Genomic DNA, 18,742 nt, shown 5'->3' with positions numbered 1-18,742 from the left:
ATTACCTAGGAGTTGGGAGTGAAGCTAAACCATTCACCATCTAATGCTTGAGAGCTCTTTAACCCACTCTGTCTTCATCTGCTTTCTGTTGCTGGCTGCTTTTAACCTAGTTTTCATCCTCCAGAACTCTTATTTCTGGCTGCAGCTTTCATTAGCAGAGACATACTCCCCATTCAGTTCCTTCCAGAGATGTAGGCTACATCCCCAAAGTGCCTTTTTGGGATAGTTGTCTGATGCACTTGGAGCCTGAGGGTGCAGTGCCCTGAAAACAGTGGGGAATGTAGTTTCAGAAGTATACTTTTCACCTCATACTGAGAAGCCAAACCCCACTGGTAAAGTCTGTAGATGGGATTGTTCTTTCCTAACCATTGTCAGTTTTGTTTCTAAAAGTGATGTGAAGGACTGATTTTTAAGGACATAGAGCACTCTTCTCCCTTTCTTTTTCTCTTTTCCTTTCATTTTGGAATGGTAGGTGATTCATTGCTTCTTTCTCTGCTCTTTCACACCTCCATTGTTGATGTCCTTGGCAGCCCCTGGTGGTCTAGTGGTAAAGGCGCCGCGCTAGCACCGCGGAGACCCGGGTTCGATTCCCGGTCAGGGCCACTCCCGGGCAGGTGGGGCTCGTTAACCCTTAAAGGCAACCCACCTACGTCCTAAGGACCTCACTGCCACTGTCCAAGCTCGCTTGGCCCCGGCAGATGAACCTTAGGATTAAAGGGTGGGCTCAGTTCCGCGCACGCTGTGTCTCACCTAAAAAATCCAATGCGCAGGCTGGAAGGTGTAAAGACCTTCCCCGGATCTTCGCTCGCGAAGACTGGCCATTATTATTATTGTTGATGTCCTCTTACACAGGCAGTTGGGGAAGAGGTTACCTTGCACAAAGATTCTCTGTGCATGGTAATGCAACAGTTTTCAGGAACTCCCAATGAACACAGAGCCTCATCCACAGCTTGCAAAGGGCTTTCTTTCTGAACCTGTAGAAATCCTGATTTCCTGAAATCCTCCTGATTTCCTGCAGGAAAATCATCTCCTCTTACTACACAGACGGCTCTACAAGAGGGAATGCAGCAGTCTGGGGTGCCCACTGCAGAAGTGCTCACATACATACCTGGGATCTCCCTTACTGCCTTACCTTGAGGCTGTCAGTCTGCATCTTGTCTTCCTCCAGAACTACCTGTCATCTGACAAGATCAAGATGGAGTTTCGAAATAAAAAGTTATTTGTAAAGTATAAAACACCTCAGCTGAAGCCTTCTCTGTTTCATACTCTGTGCCATCTCCTTGGTCTTCCTGGGAAGAGGGTACGGAGCTTTTAAAGGTTGGTGCATATGCTCTCTTTTCACAAGTGTCTACGCTCTGTTTTATTGTCAAGTAAGAAGTTTCCCTAAGAGGGAGAGATGTAAACTATCTCCAGTCCCAAACCCTAGTAACCATGTCAGCAAAGCACCACACTTAGTTATTTAGGTCTGCTGGGAGACTGGATTTATCAGATCAGACTCTCAGGCTATGTAATTACACAGCCTGCAGTCTTGAACCAGACTGAGTCCAGCCAGCCCAAAACACAGCCCAAACAATTTTGCATCTGGCTGCAAAAGATTGTGTAAGACATACCCATGACTACTGGCATCAGCTCAAAACACTTCTTTGGTTTAGAAAGCATCAATGCCAAAAGATAGATTGGGGATGCTGAACATCAACAGCAGAGCTGTTCCCACAACAGCTGTGTACGTTAACAAACCCTTACAGCACGCCTTGGCAGAGACGCTGAGGTTGGTATTTCTGTCCCCACTTCACAAGCAGGGATATTGCAGCAGGACTGAAATAAGCAGCTCCCAGAGGCTCACTCAAACAGGACACAGGGCCATGAAAGAAACTGTTTTACAAGTGACGTTGCACTCAGGACTGCTGATGTCACTTGCTTGGCTCAGCACCCTGCCAAGAAAAGACAACTCTGAAACCTAAAAGCCTGTCCCTTACCTCTGCACTGACTGACTTTTCATCATCTCCTGAGGGGTTTCGAGTGGCTTTAAAAACATCAAGTTTGGTTTGATGGAGGTCAAACCATAGGAAAAGCTGGGTCATCTGCTGTCACAGCATGTTCTATAGTTGAAGTAACCAAAATCTACTGCACCCCTTTTATGCCTGAACCCCAAAACACTATTTTCCTTTAAGGTGGTCTTATAACTGGGCTTACTGCCCACCAGGCTTGTGGTCTACTGTCTCTCAGGGCTTTTGTAGGCTAATCCAGCACAAAGGGCACTGGCTGCTCTCCACTCCAAACCTCTGCCAAGTTGTGAGATGAATGCAGCTGCTTTTAAAATGTGTCATAAATTGAAACAGTGTAAGAAGCTAACAATAATCATTCTGCTGAATGTAGCAGCCTACATCCCAAAGGACGTCAGCACAGCTGATTTACCAAAAAAACGCACCCGAAACAACAAATGCTTTTGTATTTCAAGAAATGTTGCACGAAACTCAGCCTTTGCAGGACTTTTTCAATGAGATCTCATTTTAAAACCTGCATAAATTCTCCTTTTGTAAGTTCTTGTTTTAAGCACGTGAACCCTAGAAATACCTAGTGCAGACATGCACAGGGGAAAAGCACATAACAACTCCCCCACCCGTCATGCCCTTGTATTGCTTTTATGTGTGTGTGCCTTCTGTGCAACGAGTTTGTGATGTCACATCACACCCCACAACTTCTCAGTCAATTACAAATAAAAATTTTTCATTTCTTCAAACCAAGATGCCTCTCAGAGCTCCACTTGGTTGGCAACTCAGTGAAGCCCATGAGTCCCACACAGGACAGAGTTCTGGCAACACACGGCTTCTCAAACTCACAAAGTAACAAGAAATCCCAGGGCTGCAAGCTGAAACTAAACAAAGTAAAGTTCAGAAGTATTTGATGTTGAAGGAGATAAAGCACCAGGTCAACAAGGTGAATCTTTCATCACTGGAAAATTTTAAAGCAAGAGGAGATGTTTTCTATATTCATTGGTGCACTTCCAGCAGAAGTCAATTGAGGGCAGTCCTGTGACTTGCTCTCCACAGGAGGTCAGACTGAGAAGATCACAAGAGCCTCTCTGACCCCATAACCCAGGAATTAATGCCTGGGAGGAGTTTTTTGTAAATCTATCAAACCACTGCCCTTTATATCCCTACCTACAGCTCCTCTGCTATGAAGGCACAATGTAAAATCAATTAAAGAACAGGGAAGATGGAAAAGGGAAAACACAAGAAGCTACTGAATAATGAAGACAAAGGCACAGTGAAAGGATGATGAAAGTTTGAGCATCGTCCCTGCACAAGGTTGAACAGAACATATTCTGGGCTACTGAGATAAGGGGCGTTTTGCTATAACTGACTTCACTGGTACTCGTTTTGTGTCCTCTGTAGATAAATAGAGGACATGGGTTTGCATTCTGCAGGACTGAGAAGCCTGTGCCATTCCCAAACACTGAACAGCTCCTGTTATGCAGTCAACCTAGGTACAAAGTTATTATTCTTTCATTTGAGCCTCCCAACCAAGCTGCCTTTGTGATTATAACTCTAGACCAAAACAGAGTTCATATGAACAAGAGAAAAACAAACAAACAAAAAACACAACAACAACAAAACCCAAACCAACCAAACCTAAAACCACAAAAACAAAACCACAAAGCTGCCATTCTGTTATTATTCTATTCCTGCTTTAGAATCAGAAAAAATATAAATCCCCACCAGCACATCTGGGTTTCTCAGCTCAGAAAATTGGCAGGGGATTGTACAAGGAATGGAAACCAGACTGCACAAATCCACAGGAAGCCACCAGAGGGTAGCAAAACATTTTAGAGAGCAGCTAACAGAAGCCCAGGCAAACCAGCACAATCTGTACCTGCATCTGCCTCCTTACTTTCTGGTTGCTATTTCGGTTACTCAGGAAAATCACATTTTTATTCATCCCTATCCATTCCATTTTCAAAATGCTACCTCTCCCTCTTTACAAATGAGAAGGAAAATTTGTATTTCATGTTATTCCTATGCTTCTCCTTGTAAAGAAGCTTGTTTCTCCCTTATTTTCTTTATAGTGTCTGCATCCCTCTCCAGCCAATTCTCCCCTGCAGCAGTGGGTAGTAAGCTGTATCATATGGGGATGGCCTATGATTGAGTGGTGGGGTACCACCCAATAGGGGGGTGCAAGGAGGGGAAGAGGGTAAGGAGAGCAAACAGCTGTTTCCAGCAGTTTCAGGAAACTGTCCATGCCAGTAACTCTCCACATTAGGAGTCAGGAATACCCTGACATCCTTATGCAACATTCAGGTAACACCCAGACAGAAGTGCTGAGGGCCAGTCCTGAGGTTTTGACTTTTTTGAACTTGGGAAAAGTACAGGAGTGGGAGAGACATATAAAATTTTTGTAATGTTTTCCTTGCCTCTCCAAAGGTCTCCACTCTCCAGTCTCTCCCCAGTTACATGGAAAGCCTTCAGTTCCACAAGTGCCTCAAGAAACCAACGAACCAACCCCATCCTGATCCTTCTCACATGCTCTCTGCTGAGTGTAAGAGTAGGAAGACTTGCAATAACTGTGTTAAATTCTCAAGCCAGGATACAAGGAGTCCTGCTGCCCTGGTCTGGGAAGCTTGTATGGAGCAAGGAAACCAGACAGGAGCTCAGGGTGGGGGAGAGAGAGAGAAAAAAAAAAAAAGAATCTGGCTTTTAAATAGCTAACTTTTCCATGCCCCGTCTGCAGGAACCAAAAATAGCTCCTGAATATTTCAACAAATCATTCCCAATAATTAAAACTGTGATGTGTTTTCTGTCAATCCGAAATGCAGTGAAAGCTTTCAGATATATTATTCACTACAAATTATTCACCCAGCTGCACTTGCAGAGTTGAAAATTTCCGTTCACTCAGACCTAAGTGCAAAGCAACCCTCAAGACCCTAAATCACAAATTCTTTCACATCTGCTCATTGCTAAAAAATATGACAAACTAACCTTCCATTATCTATCCTATTTATTTATGTCTCACCCAGTAGGCTAACACTGTAGCGCAGCTGGCACTTTGCGCTGATTAAGTAATATCTGTTCAGTGCAGCTGCTTCCAGTCACTTTTACACATTGATGGAAGTCACTAAATACATTTTCCACAAACTACCCCAAATCGGAATATCCTACTTGCTCTATCTACAGGTGCTGTGCCAGACCCAAAGATCAGCCCTTTGCCACATTGTCAGGAAGCAATAGGAGGTAGAGGAAAGGCTCTTGCAGACTTCCAGTTCTAAAAGCTTCTGCCTCCCTAGAAAACTTGATTATCAGTCCTAACCCTACCAATAGCAGAAACATTTGCTCACAGGCTCCCTGAAGCAGACACCAAAACTAGAGACATCAGAAGCGTCACTTTCTTTTAGTGCTATGAAAAGCCTCTGTCATCATTTAAATCCAGCCCAGCAGCTCACTCCTCCATTACATCCTCTGCATGAATTAGAAATGTGAAGCAGCAGACACTCAGCACAAGAGCACACTCTGGGCAAGATCCATTTATAGATGATCCATTTTTTAAAGAAAGTACCCAATGTATAAGGCTGTCTTCATTCTCTTGTAGCTGAGGTCAGGGAACCTCAAGGGGACAACATATTTTGGAAGCATTGTGCATCCCTGATAGGATAGTCAACTGAATGGGCATCTCAGTTTAGGATTACCCCCTTCTAACCAATGTGTCTGGATGTTTAATATAAATTAATCTGTTATTATAAATCACTCAACCAAGTTCTCCTTGACCTTCAGTCTGAGATATTCTGGGACAAGACATCGAGCTAAAACAGACCCTTCCTCAGTCTAACTGCTTGGGGTGCATGGTTCCAACTACAAAAGTCACTCCTTTGCTTTATTTTTGCTCCAGTACTCTGCATGTCTTGCAACATGCAAGAAAATTGTTGACAGTCAAAGTGTAAGAAATACTTCACAAAATAAGCTGCAGAACCTGTTTAAAAATGGAGGACTGTGTTTCATTGCTATACATTTGCATAGCAGCTGCACTGCACTGATTTCACTGCCAGCATTCTTGTCACGGGCACTGGTCCCTTTGCTGGGAAACTATAACCTGTTTTATTTTTGCTACACCAAATTGAGTACACCAACAGAAGCTAACTCTCTCCCTTCTTAGCCTGAAAAACACACATATAAAAATTTTACTTCTGAAAGGGAGACCAAGGGTATGACAGGAAGCCCTCAAAGACCTCTCCTGGCTGCCGTCTTGTCATGGCATCATCTGTCGTACTCCAGCCAGTACATCTTAACTTGAGGGGTTCAGCCCATGTCTTAGGTTTTTACTTTTCAAATCATGGGGAGCCCCATTAAAGTTATTGTGTGACTACAAACAGCAGCTCTATGCAAATTGTGATAAGAATGTCCCAACTTTTAAGGCTTGAGAGACTACATGGTTCAAGACAGGGGAACTGCAGATACTATTTTGCATCTCCAGTAGATGCGATATAGACCTCTAGTGAGGGCAGAGAGAACAGAGATGACTGTTACCAGCTAACCAAAGCACAAGGCTCCATGTGGTGTTCCCAGCTCCATTTGTACTCTTTTCAGTTCAGGTGTTTATTGATGCAGTGCAGTTTCCCCAGACTCTCAGAGCCCTGGATTGGTAATGCACCTGCAACAAGGAAGCCACATATCACTGTTTGTGAGGGCTGCTCACAGAGTGGCTTAGGAGGGTACAACTTCTTTTCATAATCAAGAGGATTTTTATTAGGAATAATGGCACAGGAAACATCGGAGAATTGCAAACACTGCTTTTGGACTGGTGATATGGAGAAACATCACACTGAAGTCACAGTTCCCTGTTGAGCACTTCTCCTCCTCCTCGGTGACGTGTCGCACTCTCACTCCTGAATGTCACCTTGATGGAAAGAACAACTTCTTGAGAGGAGTTGTCAGCTTGGAGCAACAAAAGCCACCTCCTTCAGAAATACACCCACAAAGACATGCAAAGCCAGGACAATAACGTCACATCAGGGCACAATTAAAGCTCCTGAGTAGTTACAGCTCCTCACTGAGAGTCCTTTATATAATGACTGAATGCAATTAAGGTAACAACCTTCCCCACACTGACATGTCTGCACAAACATACAATTACCACAGTGATGGAAACGAGTCTGACTAACATTTAGCTCAGGGAACAAGAAACCTAGTCAGGATGTCCAGAATCCTTTTCCAGCCTTGCTGCTACTGACTTCGGCAGGACATTGTGTCAAGCCCTGAAGGCAGGGACAGAGGCCAGAAGGTGCTTGTACATTAATAAGTCCTTCTTGCCCAGCAGATGCCCTTTCTTGGCAAACATTCCCTTTCTATAGAAGATCAAGCGTGTGTTGTTGCACAACTGACTGGCAATTTTACTGCTCAAGCTTGGACATACTGGCTTTCTGGGGGCACAGAGAGATGAGGCTACTCCATGCCTGGGATACTGACAGTGTTCTAATAAACACACACAAAAAAATTATAAAAACAAGAGCTAGCTGTGGCTTCTCACTCAAGGAACATCCATTTTAGGAACCTATTCTTTTCTAAAGTCTTTTTAGTTCATGCAGGGTCAAAGTGACAAATCAATAGTAGGCAGTTACAGGTAAGGCAGTGAGGAAAAGATGATCATATCAACAGAAAGAGAATAGTTTAGTTCCAGTTTACATATACATAAGATGCACAGAAGTGCTGTGGGAAGACAAAGACATTCATTTTCAGATCTGAATTAGTAAGAACTATATGAAATCTGGACCAAAGGATAATAAAAGTGAAAAGTCTGCTAAGAGTGGTTAGATCACATGTGTTCTCACAGAGCCTGCCTGGGTGACTCAGACAGCAAGATTTTAGACAACAAGGGCTTAGAACAAGCATTAATAAAGAAAAAAAAATTATTGTGACAGAACACACAGCACTCCTATGCAACACTGTACCTTTCCCATTCAGCCCTTTGACTTGTCCTGGAAATAGTGACACTGAGAGCTAAAGCCTGCAACAAAGCACAGCTCAGCCCATTTGGACCAGAAGGTCTGAACAAGTCATGAGGGCCAGAACCTTAAACTGTAAGCTCTTTAGGAGTCCTCTCTTGTAAAACTTCTGAGATCTCATCCTAATGGAAATTATCCTATGACAAAAATCCCAAAGCACACAGCAAGAAGACAGCCCATTCAATTATTTTAGTCTTTGCACCTTTGCATCACCGTACTAATAAAGATTCTCCAAGTATAACTCTTACCACCAACTCAATATTCTGCTTCAGCTCCAGACTACTGGTCTGCAGGCTGTACTAGCTCTACCTGAACTAATGTGAATATCTTAGGTTTCTTAGGGAGACTAAAATGGCACTAGACATCAGTGCCCAGCAACTGAACCTCACACATAAAGTCCTTCTGGACAAGCTTGTTTTTGCCTTAAGTCAGACAACATGCAACTGAAGCAGTTTTGCCAGGATTGTCAGCAAATGCTCCTGCTAAAAGCCTTGTGTCAGGCTGAACAGTAAAGGGATAGGGGCCCTGCAGTCCTTGAAATATAGTTTCTCAGAGAGGGATGTCCTTTCTGTAATCACTGATGGCGCAGAACTTCTGGCATTGCCATAGAGAAGAACACAGCCCGTGTTTCAGGGCTGGAGACTCAGGATGCCTGTCTGGGAGCTGCACAAGCTGAGGAATACAGACAGGTGCCTAGTCTGCCTTCTGCCATACCTGTGGACAAGTGCAGGTTGAATATTTTTCCCCCCTCTGCACAGAACTTGTTTCATTCTGACATTCTCTAGAAAAAGATGCCATTGGGTCTGATTTTCTGCCCTCCCCCCATCATCCCCAGCTTTGAAGAAGTACAGTGGTTTGGCTGACTAGGGAAAAATGTTCGCATTTCCCACTAAGAAAAACTATATGAGAAAAGAGTATTTTCAGAGCATGTGGTATAACAGGAAAGGATTGATCAGATTACCTGGAGAACTGATACTTGCCTCTACTAAAACTCTATTTCTGCTCAAAGCCCTACTTGCAAATTCTGAGAGGAGATAATACAGGATTTTCTAATGGTATTTCAGATTAACTGCTGCATAAGAAATGGAGTATCCTCAAAATGTGGTATCTCTAAGATTCTGATTCACACATTTGTCATTTGGGGATATTAGGTATGATTCTATTTTTTAATGAAGATATAGAACATTAGAAGGAAAAAAAATGCAATTCACAATTCTATCTACACGCTGAGTTTAGTGTGCAGTGACTCCAAGTTCCACAATAACATCATGCTGTGAGCATGCTTTCAACAGCAGCTCTAAGTGCATTCACATCATTCAGTGGGGAAGGCACAGGAACAGACAGATGACACCCAAAGCTCTTCTAATGCATTAAAACCTTTTTGTCTTAAATTGATTCCATCTCAGATATGCTGAGTGTTCAGTCTCTTCTTTTTCTAGCTGATTTAAATATAACTTGCCAACTGGTAAAAACTGTGATATGAAGCTTTGTAAATGAACATTTTAAAGAGAAAGTGGGGTAGATAAAGACTGAAATCCAAAATTTGAGGATAAAACACACTGGCTACATCCACACAGTTTAACACAGTCTCAAACATAGGCACAAGGCTCTGCATCCCTTAAAATGTGAGTTACAATTTAACCTCTCAGCACCCAAGCCACTGAGCCAGTCTGGCACACCACATGGCGGGCATAAAACTGACCCGGAGCACCCATGGAAAAGCACCTCCTGTTTGCACTGTGTCACAGACCCAGACCCTGCATATACATGAATAAACTGTGCCAAAATTCCCTTCATACCTCCCACCACCCCTTCTCCCCAGGTCCCAGTTTTACTTCACGAGGTTTTCCAGAATGTTATCTTCTTCAGTATCTGCTTGTACAACCAACAATTTTCTTATATTTTCTTATTCAAGGGTGAATTTAAACAAACAAAATCTACTCTCTCATAATGCATCATCTTCATGAACAGATCGAACAAGGTCTCAATGAAAAACCACAAGCTTTCTTTCATACCCATCAACCTACCAATAAATCCAAAAAGAATAACCACAGAAATAAGGAGCTTGCTACTCTTGAAACCTTCCTGAGTGCCTTCCAAAGGTATAGTGTACTCTCTTACACCAGTGGTGGTCTTGAAAGCAAAGTAAAAATTATTTGGTGTGCGAGACAATGGGGATGGTATCTTTAGAAATGCATGTTCAAAGTGATTAGGAAAGGTGATGGAGCATGACAGCCATGGAGATTTTCTTCCTGCTCAGTGAAGACAGAATTAATTGACTCATCCTAGGGTAGTACCACAGTCAGTCCAAAATATTACACCTATAATTGCTTTTTTTTGGTTTGTTTACTTTGTTGTTGTTGTTGTTGTTTGTGGGGGGTTTTTTTGCTTTGTGTGGGCTTTTTTTGGGGTTTTTTTGGGGGTTTTGTGTGTTTTTTTAAGCAGAATGCTTTACACGCAGAAAGGAGGGCATGGAAATAACACTATGAAAAAAGTTAATCATTTTATGGCCCCAACTCAAACTTTTTTTCCTCCAGCAGACGTAAGCAAGCAAAGTGGGATCCCATTTTAACCAAGAGCTGACCTTGGCATCAAACTAGTGCTGATACAACCATGTGGTTAGAAAGATTTTTCTCTCCCTCTGCTATGTGCCACCTCACATCTTGTACAGGACATGTCTTACAACCATTATGAACAGCAATTATAAAAAGCATCTGCCTTCTGCAACAAAGAACTGTAACTGGTATGACCAGGCTGCCAGTGCTTCCTGCAGTTCCCATTGCTCACTGATGAGAGGGCACCAGCACATGCTAAAGGACCTCCTTCAGCAACACTGCTGCTGGCATGAGGTTCAGGGTAGAGATGGGTTAAAAGAGCTGCAAGAGAAGAAGGGAAAAGGGAAAGGATGGGGTATTAGGGAACTGCAGAGGAAAGTGAGAGGGGATTCAGTTACAGGGAAAATATGGGACTGGGGATACAGAGACACTCCATTCTCTTGGCCTGCATCAGATGCTGCCCCATCCACCTTGTCTGCCCTGCACAGCCAAGGAGAAGTTCCTTGAAGCCAAACCTGCCCAGTTGTATACAGCAAAAAGGTAACCATCAGCACAGACCCATGGAGCCTCATGTTACCACAAATGTCTTTGACATGCTTCCAGGTACAAAAGCATCTCCAAAGCCAGATGGCTGTGTCTGCACAGCACTGTGCCAGGCTCTAGCCCTCCTGCTCTGCACAGAACCGCCCCCATAACTGCACCTGAGGCACAGTTACTCTGTGAGCTGGGGAAGTGATCACAGGTCATCCAGGTAACTGAAATTTCATTTCAGAAGAGAGGGTAAGTGAAGCCACTGCAAATATGATGTTGAATGAGGCCCACAGGCAACACTATGGCCCCAAAATGTCAAGTGCCCTGTCCCACACTCACTGGTATGGATCATCACTTCATATGGGCTCACTATAAACACTTAATAAGAATCCAGAAAAAACCCAAGCAGATTACTATTCCTATGGGAAGCTGTTCCAGAACATTGCTTTTTTCCTCATCACAAACTCTTTTCTAACTTCAAGCCTAAATTCATTAATATAATCCCAATACAGGCACAATACAAAGCACAATACTTTGTGCACATAAGCATCAAGACTTGTAAATAATTTACATGAGACATGAATACACTGCCATCTGCACACAGAGGAATGACTCAATCTACAGCACTCGTGCACATGTTGCTGCCCCTGGGGAAGGGAGAGGGTGAGATGGGGACAGCTGTAAGGCCATGCTGGGAAGCTGTTGCCACATGATGGCTCTTTGGTGACTTAGGTAACATAAACTTGATGTACCTGATTAAAGCTACCAAAGCAGTGGGTGCTAACAGGAATTCCTGCTGGCAGGTGCAGCAGAAAGGACAAGCATCAGCAAACAGGCAGATTAAAGAAAGTTCTCATCCCAAGAGATAACCCAAAGGCAGCAAATCACTCCTGTCACAGTGGTGGGACATGAAGCCTCAGGACTGTCAATGCACTCCTCTGTGTAGCCATGACTAGCCTGGGCTGGAGAAAGTAAGACTGTTCTTTCTTTGAATTTTGGGCTCCACAAAGCATGAAGTTTCATGGAAAATGGAAGGGAAACCAGGGTGTCCGTAACTCCTTCCCACATTGCAGAATCTCATTCTCATCTCCACTTTCAAAACCTTAAAAACCTAAGCTACAGTCTAGGGAGCATCTGCCTTGGTTTTTAAGCCCAGGACAGAGAACTACCACCAAGTTAGATAAAAAGCAATGGGCTTTTGAGTGGATGCCACAGGATAAATTAATTGAGCCACAGATTACACAGGTGAGTACTCAAGGCCAGATCTCACACCAGTAGATTGCACCATTTAAGTGGCAATATCAGCATCTGGAGGGTGTGTGAATTCAGCTCTGCAATAACAACCCTGCGCAGAGCTCAGGGGGTCAAGGCCATTAGGGACCTGGACACTGGAGTAGCAGGCAAGTTGTTAAGCCTCTGACATCTGAAACACAGTTACATCCCTTATGAGGTAAATTTGATAAAGTTTATGGACCTTGCAGAATGACAGAGATCTACTGCTGCAGAAACAACTCCTCCTCCTCAGGGTTTGTATTGTCAGAAATGGGCCTTTTCATCAATGGGAATTTTAACTGCAATTTTGATTTAGGTTAAGTCTTGACCAAATACTTCTGCACACAAAGCAAATATGTACAAATCATAACTTTCATACATAGCCTAAAATGTGACAATACCATCACATACTTAGTCACACGTGCCACTTTTAAAGGAATACTATTTTTTTCTTATAGATATATTTATTGAATTAGTGCAAGATTTCCATCTGAAGTTTCTGTGCAGGCACTTTTTCCATCCAGCTCCAATAATTTAACTTATTTTTCAAAAATTATTTTTAATTTAGTTATTACTTTGATAGGGAGCATGAGTTACAGAAGTGTACCTTCCTCTAAACATTTTCTCTCCAAATGGTTTCCAACAGGGACAAGGAAAATGGTCAGTAAAGGCTCAAGACTACTTTTCCATGGGTGCTGCCCAACTCCCAGTACTTACGCTGATAGAACTCCTAGGCACAGCAGGACTACAGCATCAAAGCAGATACAAGATTTAAGAGAGCACAAATTTTTGAGGAGGCTCAGAAATTGGTTAGCCATTTCACAATGCTAAGCAGAGTGGGGACAAAGGAATGAAGATGACAGACTGAGACAAACTTTGATTCAAAATGGGACAGACCAATAACAGCCATCACTAGCTGCCATTCCCCAGGTGGGAGCTTGGTTAGCCCTTAGAAACGTCATGAGTGTCTTGAATTGCTTTATTGATATTTACCCTTCCTTCACCCTTCGTGATTTACACAAATCAGAGATTAGAAGATGGAAGGAAAAGCAGCAATAGCAGGAGGGAAGAGAAGGGTAATTAGTGCTCTGAGGATTGAGAAGATCAGTAGGGTCCTAGTGATGAGGGAAAAGACAAGAGGAAAGCAAGGGACTGACAGGTATTTAGTATTTCAAGCATAGAAAGGCTCTTGCAGCTAGGGATGCTGAAGCGAGACTTGCTTATTATTATGACTATGACAAAGCAGAAAAAAATGGAACGCACATTGATTAAAGCAGCAGGCATCTCCCTTGGATGCTGAGACTCAGCAAGGGGCTGTAGCTTCCCAAGGAGGCAAGCATTTAGATTTCAGCTATTCCGAGACATGGACCATATGTTGGGGCCATCTGGAGACCGCTTTATTTGATGGATGTCAGATGCCTCCAAAGGCACCAAGGAAGGAAGCTGAAATATTGGTAACTGATTGATGCTGAGGGCACTTAACTAAAGATGACCCCACTTCTTCAAAATTCACACCTGTTCTACAGGAGAAGCTTAGAAATTGTCTTCCCAGTGGAGATGATAGCTTCTATGGCTTCCTGAAAGCAGTGCCTTCTGAAGAAGCATGCAGCCATCGTTTAACTGACACAGCTGGTGCATTCAGTGGGGTGGCCTTAGCTGTGCTCTCAGCCAGCAGTCAACAGCTGATCCGTGGCACCACCTGGAGTGTCCCATTCAGCACCAGACCTGAATTGTCACCTCATCATCAAAAGATGTGTTGTGTCCACAGGTAAAGAATGCAAAGCAATGGATAATTCAGTGATATAAAGGGCCCTCCACGCCTTCAGAAACTACCCTGCTCTTTTCAGCATCTCTTCAGAAGGCTTGCCAGGAAGAGAAGCTCCACTGGAGCACCATCACAGTACAATGCAAAAAAGCAGAAAGGACACCCATGTGGCATCTCCTGGCTGACAGCTCTGCAGCACAGCTCATGAGGTCTATTTTTCTTTCAACCCCAGAAGACAGGAAGCCAAGGTCCTGACATGGATAGGTCAGATAGCAAAGGAAAAGGCATGCCACTATCCAAGCCATAAAAAAATCCCTATTTTGCAGTTAAAAAAGAAAACAAAAAAACCCAAACAACAGCAACAAACAACAACCACAAAAAACACCACCAAAAAAACCCCTCCAAACTAAAACTAACAAAAAAAAAACCAAACAAAAAACCAAACAAAAACCAAAACAAAAACTCAAAAAAACAAAACCCAAAAACAAACACAAACAAACACACACACACCACCACCACCACCAACAACAACAAAAACCAAACGCGAAAACCAGACACTCTTGAAGGCAGGCAGTGTTTCTCTGTGTGAATATACTTCATGTCTAGCAGACACCAGAAGTATTTAAGTTACAAAGATCAGCAGGTATAAACGCATTTGCCAAACCATAACCAGCCCTTTTGCTGAGATGTGTGCAGAGAATCAGGCTTTGTCTTGCACCAACTACAGGTGGAAGAAAGCACGGAGTGCTCTGTTTCTGCACAAGCAGAGAACAAGCAAAAGAGACCAACAAACACATCTCTAAGAGCAGCTTTCAGAAAGCAGCTCACTAGACCACCCTGCACTTTGTCCCTGCCTGGAAAAACAACAGTAAACACTTTCTTCCACAGCATTCAACAATAGAGCTTGAGAAATCATCTGAATACAAATGCTCACTACCCTCAGCATAAGGAGATCTCCATGACTCACATCCAAGGGCAGAGTGTAAAACATGCTGCCACTTTACAGCTCTTCTAACAGTCTCTCACCAACACACTGCACTGTTTTAATAGTCATGGGGATTATGGTGGAGGAATTGCCAAATTATGACCCTCAGGGCTTGGTGATGTGATGCTGTCCTGCTTTGTGCTCTGCTTCTCAGGGAAAAGAGGAACCCTTACAGAAGAATCCAAGTGTGGGGCTGCCAGCACCCTCGCTGCTGCAGCCTCAGCCTCGGGGACTGTCTGCAGGCTTCTCATACCACTTATGCTGAGGTGCTCAGTTTCCCCAGTGTGGCTCCAGAGACAGGGAGCTGTCTGACAAATCCTGATTTCTCTTGTTTATTGCTGAACAGTGAGGCACAAGTAAGGGCAAACTGAATCAGGTGATGGAGCTGTGACAATTGACCCTGGCTGAGAGTTGGCATCTGCTCTCTAGTCTTGTAGGGTTATATCTCTGGTAAGGACATGAAGACAGAATGACTCTGTTGGGGGATTTTGCCACTTATTGCCTGCCCACAAAGGACCTCGGCTAGCTGTGCAGTGAGAGTCAACCAGGTGTCTTGGAGTTGGAGGGATTGGACTAAGCATAGATTATATCCCACTGAATGTCTTCATTAGCTGGCAGCAAAATTATGCCCTCCTACACATCTTGAGCTCAAAGTAGAAGAGGGTAAAGACAAAGAAAGAGAGTCCTTCCAACCCTCATCCCCATTTGGGCTGCAGCTTGTGCTTTATATTGCCAACTCAGACAAGGACTGAGATTTGGTAAAGTCAAGTGACAAAAAAGTACAGAGGAAGGGTTATAAATATGCATCAGTGTCTCAGGCTGGAGATCAAGGGCAATTTCATGAGAAAATCATTTTAGAATCAAAAAAAGGTGGTGGTGAGGGTGTATGTGAATGTGTAAAGCTTCATAATGGCAAGGAAACAATCAATAGGAGGAATGGCTGCCATTGATACAGGAACTTTGGAGGCTTAAATCTCCCTTTGTCCTCTTCAAGTTATAAGCTTTTTGGGATGGAGGCTGTCTTTAGTATGCAACTGTTCACCCAGTAAAATCTCAAAGGAACCTATTGCAGTTACTGACAAACTAGAGCCATAACACAGGTTTGGATGTAGCTGCATGCCTCCATCAGGCACCCACAGGCCCCTGCTGTGCATGGAAACCAAGAATTCTTCAATAAGTAATTGTTCCAGAGATCCCCAATGTTAGTAGTGAGGAAGTATTGATGCACTGAAACCTGACTAAGAGATACTTCAAAAAAGGGACTTCTTATTTAGGTTTTGAAAAACTGCAACATAAAATGCACAGCAAGAGTCTTTATGGGATAATTGACTTGAACAGGCTTTTAGTTGGTCAGCAGATCAGTGATTTATTTCCCCTTGGCCTAGAAAACAAAGAATCAGCACAAGTGGTGTAAACTGATAGTACTTCTTAGACCTCACCTACTAACAGAACAGAGAAACATTATTCTACTTGCCAGAAATATTCCACTTGGTGACACCAGTTACCAGGAAACACATGAGGTAAACTTTTCAACATTAGTTTACCTTTTTGGAAGAGCCAGCTAGACCACTGCAATGCACAGTAGGGAATGCAGAGCAGCCAGTGATGCTGCACTCATTTCCATGGTACTGGGACTGATAACTTCTCTAGCTCAGCATTATGCACCATGGTGAGTCGGTGTTCAGCTTTACCTTTGCAAGTAGTTTCTATATACTTGAAAAACAACTAGTTTGAGGAATGAGTGAGGAAAATAAGGCCCAAGGCAGAGCCCTGCTCAGCCAGGAACTCTCCACACAGTAGATTTGCTTAACCAGTCATTAGCATCAAGGTGTAGCACTCACCTGGTTCAGTGAGTTATTGACAGATCTGGGTCTTGGATTTCTTACAAATTCCACTCCTACCCACACATTCCTCCAAGTGCTCTGGCAGCACCTGGGTCAGGTGAGACCACACATGCACACAGCAGCAGCTCAAGGAGTGTTGAGGCAGCTACTGTTCTCCAGACTGAACTGTGATCCCTTACTGTCCACGTGAGCAATCAGCTCTCGAGTACATGTGACTATTATCTGGGTCCACACATTAAAACAAATAGTATCTGTCTCAATTCTGCAACATCTTTTCATCCAGACACTCTACAAACAAAGCATCTGGTCTTCTTCCCATTGCAAGGAGAGCCATTAAGTTCAGTTAGGTGCAGCACCAAAGTCCATTAAAGCTTACTGTGTACAATTGTTGCCATCAGTAGGGAGGTAAACTGAGACACAGAAGGACATTTTCCTCCAAGGTCATACAGTAAATCTACTGCAGAGCAGAAACAGAAATCAGTGCTTCTCATTTCCAGAGCAGGTTTCGACCATAATTACAAGTGAGAGATGAAATTTGGCTCCTATTCTAGAGGTTGGGGAAGTTCAGGACCCTGAATCTATTCTTGGCTTTTGCTTCCCGCTTCAATGTGTGACTTTGTGTAGGTCAAATTCTGATGCCTGTTCATTTGGAGTGACTGGTCATGCTTAGGTTCCCCATATATGAAAGACATATCCGTTACTAGTGGGTTAGTCAGTTTGTATGCAAATAAAAGCACTTTGTGCACATGAGGTCTCATTTTGATACTGTCACCTTCTGGTGACAACTCGTTTTTGTCTGCTGCACCACACCAGAGAGCATTAATAACCATGTCCCTCACTTAGTAGATATCCTGATGACAGAGATGAGTTGGCAAACCAGGAAAATCTCAAGAACACAAATACCCCGCATCCTTTCATGATGCATGGAAGAACATGCATGCTAATGCAAGGAACAACTTCCCTTTCCTGCCAAACTGAACTGCCTCAAACTACCTCTGTCCTTGTGAGAGGCTGCAGACCTCAGAGTCCCCCTCAGACAGAGATCATTCTGGTGTCAACAAGACCTGCTTAAGTAAAAATGCCACTGTTAGAAAACACCAGCGTATTCAAACTAAAGTGTTTCAGTGGAATTGCTGAGCTTACAGTTTAAACAAAATAGAACAACCAAAAAACCTCCCACAAACAAAAAACCCCAAACAAACAAAACCCTGAAATGGAAACAAACAAACAAAACTAACAAAACAAACAAAACAAACAAAAACAAAGCAAACAAACAAACAAAAAAGGAAGAGGTCTTGTTTGAGATCCCTCCTGAAGCACTGCCTGTTCAGAGTTCTGCTCTGCCCAGGTTGGAGCAGGACTCAGACGCAACAACAGCACATCCTCTCCTTGGCTTTTTACACAGAAGGGTTTAAATAATTTCAGATACAGACAACATGCACCAAATCTTGACTGTTTTTTTTTCTTTTTGCAAGACAGACCTCATGTCTCCTGGCCAGACGGCAGGTCAGCTCAGCCGCTCTGTGTCAGGCAGCACAGTGAGCGTCAGATGCCTGGCAGCGCCAGGGGAGGGCAGGTTCAACTGCAGCCACCCTTCTGTGAGGCTTGTTCCAAATGCTCATAAGGTCACACACGTCCTTGGGAGACAATGGTCATTATTAACTCTTATTTCACAAGAGCTTAAACTCACCCTCAGGCATAAGGCAAAATTTGTAGACGTGGATTTGAAGACAGTTCTTCTTGCCCTACAGTTCTGTAGGCACTCATTTTTCCAGCTGACTGCTGCATTTTCATAGCTAC

At 43.4% G+C, this 18,742-nt stretch overlaps 1 protein-coding gene and 1 non-coding gene across 2 annotated transcripts in view; one reads left to right on the top strand and one right to left on the bottom strand.

The window, feature by feature from the left end:
* FGF12 (fibroblast growth factor 12) overlaps positions 1-18,742 on the bottom strand; it is a 226,962-nt gene that overhangs the window by 157,550 nt on the left and 50,670 nt on the right. The gene's annotated exons all lie outside the window — the stretch shown is intronic.
* On the top strand, positions 530-602 carry TRNAA-AGC (transfer RNA alanine (anticodon AGC)). The gene has a single exon. It is a non-coding gene; the product is annotated as a tRNA-Ala (tRNA).

The sequence above is a fragment of the Myiozetetes cayanensis genome, unplaced genomic scaffold (assembly GCF_022539395.1).
Source record: "Myiozetetes cayanensis isolate MyiCay16 unplaced genomic scaffold, myiCay2020 scf13, whole genome shotgun sequence".
In the NCBI taxonomy this organism is placed as follows: domain Eukaryota; kingdom Metazoa; phylum Chordata; class Aves; order Passeriformes; family Tyrannidae; genus Myiozetetes; species Myiozetetes cayanensis.
This window is presented reverse-complemented; position numbering and strand designations above follow the sequence as displayed.